The sequence below is a fragment of the Bison bison genome, unplaced genomic scaffold, assembly GCF_000754665.1.
Source record: "Bison bison bison isolate TAMUID 2011002044 unplaced genomic scaffold, Bison_UMD1.0 scf7180017860687, whole genome shotgun sequence".
Taxonomy (NCBI): domain Eukaryota; kingdom Metazoa; phylum Chordata; class Mammalia; order Artiodactyla; family Bovidae; genus Bison; species Bison bison.
The window spans coordinates 9102-13492 of NW_011491259.1; the positions used below are offsets into that span (position 1 = coordinate 9102).

The 4391-nt window shown below is 43.5% G+C and overlaps 1 long non-coding RNA gene across 2 annotated transcripts; it reads left to right on the forward strand.

The window, feature by feature from the left end:
* Window positions 1–18: 18 nt before the first annotated feature.
* LOC104982826 lies at window positions 19–4383 on the forward strand. Of its 2 annotated transcripts, XR_824560.1 has the most exons (3): window positions 19–541; window positions 1844–1897; window positions 3556–4383. It is a non-coding gene; the product is annotated as an uncharacterized LOC104982826 (long non-coding RNA). The 2 variants fall into 2 exon arrangements; XR_824559.1 differs by lacking the exon at window positions 3556–4383 and having other exon boundaries at window positions 24–541; window positions 1844–2333.
* Window positions 4384–4391: the final 8 nt, after the last annotated feature.

The window sequence follows — 4391 nt, forward strand, 5'->3', positions numbered from 1 at the left end:
TATTCTTTAAAATTCTGTGATTTCACCTCCCAGTTTATAAGAAGCTGTTTCCTACTCTTATTCCTAATCGACTTTCAAAAGAAAGTGTTTCACATTTGTATTTGATGCATTCCTATCAGATGACTCTGTCTTTACCAAATAGCATTTCCAGCCTGTTCTAGTTAAAATCTGCTCTGCTAATAATTCTTCAAATGGCTTTCTCCATTGCCCAACCTTAGTAGGTAGCGATGGAAGAAAACATCTAAAATGTAATGCCATGTTTCAAGAGCAATGTGTTGTTAATAAGGAAAAGATAAGTTTTTTTTCAAGCCAGATGCAAACTAGACATAAAGCTTAATCACAGAGGAGGCAAGAAACAGTGTGATGTTTTTAGTCAATTCATTTATTGAACAAATATTTTTTGACATCCATGCTTTGTCAAATACTGTGCTTTTTTTCCTAGGGAATAAGGACATATGCAAGACACAGAGGGTTCACCATCACAAAGCTAGCAGTCTACAAGGAGATAGTAAAAAAAAAAATCAAACAACTTCCTATCTTGGTATGTATTCTATAGAAACTCTTGGGTGTGGTTAGAACAAACTCCACACCAAACCTGTCTTGTTGGTTGATGATGTGGGTGGAGAGGCCCCCTCTGGAGAAATAACAAAACACTGAGGCCTCAGGGCTGAGCAGAAACCAGTTGGCCATTGGGTGGGGGTGGGAGTGCTCCAGGGCCGGGAAGTGCTCCTCAAAGATCTAGGAACTAGAGGGAGCTTAGAGGATTCAGGGGACACTGATGAGGCCAGTATGATGAAAACTTTTTGAGAGAGAGAGAGAGAAATTGATCGTAAAAGGCCTTCAGGACCATTCCTAGGGCTTTCAACTATTTTAAAAATAAAAAACAAAAGCAGTTCATTAGAAAATCTAAATGAGAAAAAAGCCAAATATCAAAAAGGCATCTGATTATGTATAGAGAGAGTAACATGGAAATATATGTTACCATATGTAAAATAGGTAGCCAATGGGAATTTGCTGTGTGACTCAGGGACCTCAAACCAGGCTCAGTAACAACCTAGAGGGGCGGGATGCAGAAGGAGGTGGGAGGGATGTTCATGTGGGAGCGAACATGAGTAAACCAATGACTGATTCATGTTGATGTTTGGTAGAAACCAACACATACTGTAAAGCAATTATCCTTTGATTATAAATTTTATAAAGGCATCTGACTATTAAGTAGAGGAGGGATTGAAGATACAGTATCATCTGGGAGGCTACTACATTGCAATCAAATGATAGCATTGGATTCACATGGAGATGGGGAGAAAAGGATAATTTTTCATTGGGGGAAAAATCTATAGGATTTGATGATGGACTGTGAGTAAGTGAGGAAAGAAGTGTTTTAGAGATGACCCCAAGATTCTGCATGAGCTGTTTCATGATGCCATTTACTGAAATGCAAACCAGGCTGGGGATGGAGGTCATGGTTTCATTTTGTCCAAATCAGTTTCAGATGCCCACAAAATTGCCAAATGGAGAATTTGAGTGGGATAGAAGAGGTTGGAACTCTGGGAAGGGTCTAGGCTGCAGACTACATATAAATGGCAATAAGAGCAATAATTCACTAAATAGAGGAGGAAAGGGGACCCAGAACCAGTGCCAAGGAAGCACTTGAAGCACTTACATCTGTGTAAAGAAAAATGACAATCTGAAAATGAGACTGAAAGCAGAAATAAGTATTGAGAAATAGACAAGAGATCAAGTAGCAAGTTTATGAAAAAAGACAAAGTGTTGTTTACAAGAGGTCGATGTTTCTGGTTTGTTCTGCATTTCCCTGACAAAACAGTTCTGTCTCTATTCCCAGGAATCCAAACCACAATGGCCGCCCAGTACCTCAGCGAACCCAGGACCAGCCATGGTGAGAGGCTGCTTGGGGAGGGCAGCCAAGCTTGGTGGGAGAACTGGGACTCTTCTGCCCTGTCATCCAGCCAACCTGTACAAGAGCAAAACGTCTTCAACCACATTTCTGTTTCCCTTCATTTGCTCTGCTCTCTCATTCTTTCCACCCTCTCTGCATCCTCCTTGTGATGTAGCTTAACAGCGAGCAGGAGGAGGGTTCCAATACCCTGACTGCTCCCGTGCTTGATGAGGTTTCTTCTTTGCTACTTCCTACCATGTGGGCACACTGGATAAGGGGTTGTGGCCTCTCAGGTGGTTTCTCTGCCCTTCTCTTCAGCCCTAGAGGACTGGGAAAGAGGAACATGGGGGTGATCAATGCCTCATTCAGGCCCATAATTTCCCTGCTCCCAGTGGGCTCACTCTAAGCAACACACTCAACAGACTGATCACTCCGTTTCTCATATAACCCTCCCTCTACCCCTTTATCCTAGGAATAGATTCTATCATTTGAACTTTTGCAAATGATCCTGCAATTTAGGATCCTAAAACAGCAACAATTTAGTTGATTCTTAATTTTGAGGGTCACTCACTTGGGCCATGCTTGGGTCTGGACCAACCTGGCTAATCTCAGCCAGACTGACTCATGTGTGGGTGCTCAGCTGGTGGTTCAGGATGCAACACAATAATCTTGGATAGTCTCACAGACATGTCTGGTGGTCAGCAAGCTCTGGGTCAGCCAGGCAGACAGGGTAACAGGGCCTTGTACCCCTCATCAAGTAGGCTAGTCCAGGGCAGGTGTAGGGTTCCAAAAATCAGAAAGAGAAGGCAAAGAACAATGTGTCAGCGCTTTTGGATTCTCTGCTTAACCATGTTTTCATGATCCTATGATCCAAGGCAAGTCACATGGCCCAGTCAGACTGAAGGGTTGGAGAAACAGACTCAGTATCCTGATGAAAGGAGCTGAGAATCCACCTTCCCAAGAGGCATGAGTGCAGAGATGGACTCCTTCATGACTATGGTTGCCATCTTCAGAGGTTGCCATCCATTCGTTATCAGCGTTGGCCAATGGCTGCAGTGTTGGCACTGGCCTTGGTGCCTTTTTACTTCCCAGCCATGATTTTCCTATACCCTCTCTCTAAGGCCAACCAATGCCCTCAGGATCTTGTGATGATAATTAAATAGTAGTATGAACCCCCACCCCCATTTTATTTACATAATCTTGCATGCATGCATGCTATCATTTCAGTCATGGCTGACTCATTGCAACCCTATGGACCATAGCCCACTAGCCTCCTCTGTTGATGGGATTCTCCAGGCAAGAATACTGGAGTGGGTAACCATGCCCTCCTCCAAGGGATCTTCCCGACCCTGGGACCAAACCAGCATCTTCCATGTCTCCTGTATTGGCAGGTGGGTTCTTTACCACTAGTGCCATCTGGGAAGCTCTTAGATAATCTTGACCATCCCATATCTAGTATTCTCAGTGTTGGGAAATTTACTTCTTTCATCCCAGGATTTTGGTTCTCAAATGAAGGAAACTCTGCCTTATGGATTCAGGGATCAGCAAAAACTTCACCAGAAAGTGTGTGGGAGATGGGGGTTAACTACAGATTTTGTGGACATCACAGGAGGGGTTTCTGCAAGTTCCCTCTTCTCCTCAACTGAATTTCTTTCAAGGTTAGCCCACATCACAGAATAGACTGAAAGGGACAAAGTAGAAGTGGAGACACCTGTTTGGAGACTGCTGAGGCAGGGGTGGTGATGGAATCTGGACTGGAATGATGATCTTCAAACAGAGACAGGTGAACAGATTTGGAGCCAAGAGAACATGCTGATGGGCTGGGTGTGGAAAGTGGGGGAAGAGGGGAATCAAGGGCGACTCCTATCTTCCCAGTCTGAGGACCTGGGTGAATGGTGATGGCTCTGAAAATAACCTGGAGTTGGTAACAGTGTCTATGATGTTGTGCGTGAGATAATGTAGGTATTGTCTCAAAGAAGAAATGGGTAGATATAACATAGGATTCCTCATGCAGGAATCAGACCTTTAAGTTCAAGGGCCAGCTGGCAAGGTCTGCCTTCTTGGAAAAACAGGCTTTCACTTGTGATTGTCAATTGCCTTCCCTCTTGTCCTCAGTCTATGACTGACATATCCAGAGGACTTTGACTATATAGAAACATTGCAGAGATATGCAGAGACTTGCTGAATACTGGCACAGAAAGAGCTGGTAGATGATTTGGGGTTTAAATTCAGGTTTCAATTGCTGTGCTCTACTGCTCTGATATTAACTTTCAACTTTCCTAGGAAGTCAAATATGCATAGTCAATTTTGTGTTATCTCCTATCTTATGAAGAACAGCTACTGGGAGCAACTCAGAGTCCTCTTCTTAATCATATTGTTTCCTCCTCTATGAGCTGTTTGCTTCCACAAGGTCAGAGTATGAAGCTTAAAGGGATCCTGAAGAATATCTGTTGTTATTGTTGAGTTGCTAATTCATGCCCATGGACTGCAGCAT